This window comes from Danio aesculapii, chromosome 4 (genome assembly GCF_903798145.1).
Source record: "Danio aesculapii chromosome 4, fDanAes4.1, whole genome shotgun sequence".
Lineage (NCBI taxonomy): Eukaryota > Metazoa > Chordata > Actinopteri > Cypriniformes > Danionidae > Danio > Danio aesculapii.
The window spans coordinates 80,815-81,653 of record NC_079438.1 but is presented as its reverse complement, the minus strand read 5'-3'; positions in this window follow the sequence as shown (position 1 = coordinate 81,653).

Genomic DNA, 839 nt, shown 5'->3' with positions numbered 1-839 from the left:
AAACATTTAAGGGGATCTGAATACTTTCCATATAAATATATTTATTTATTTATTATTTTTAAAATTCTTTTTTCATTTATTTATTTTAATTTATTTTTTTATTTATTTTATTTTTTATTTATTCTTTTTTTCATTTATTTATTTTAATTTATTATTTTATTTTATTTATTTTAATTTTATTTTTTATTTATTATTTTATTTTTTTATTCTTTTTTCATTTATTTATTTTTATTTTATTTTTTATTTATTCTTTTTTATTTTTTATTTATTCTTTTTTATTTATTTTAATTTATTCTATTTTAATTTATTCTTTATTTATTTTAATTTATTCTTTTTTATTTATTTTAATTTATTCTTTTTTATTTATTTTAATTTATTCTTTTTTATTTATTTTAATTTATTCTTTTTTATTTATTTTAATTTATTCTTTTTTATTTATTTATTTATTTATTTTTATTTTTTATTTATTCTTTTTTCATTTATTTATTTTTATTTTTTATTTATTTATTATTTTTTTATTTATTTTTATTTATTCTTTTATTTTTTATTTATTTTTATTTAATTTTTTATTCTTTTTTATTTATTTATTTATTTATTTTTATTTTAATTCTTTATTTATTTATTTTTTTATTCTTTTTTTGTTTTTTATTTTTTATTTATTCTTTTTTATTTGTTTTTATTTGTTTATTTATTTATTTATTTATTTAAAAATACTGAATAAACAGTATGAAAAACATTTTAACACTCTTAGAAAATGGGGAAATTTAAATAAAGCCACACAATAAGTAATTAAAAAACATATTATAATCTATCAATCATAACTAGAAGAAGTGCCTGAC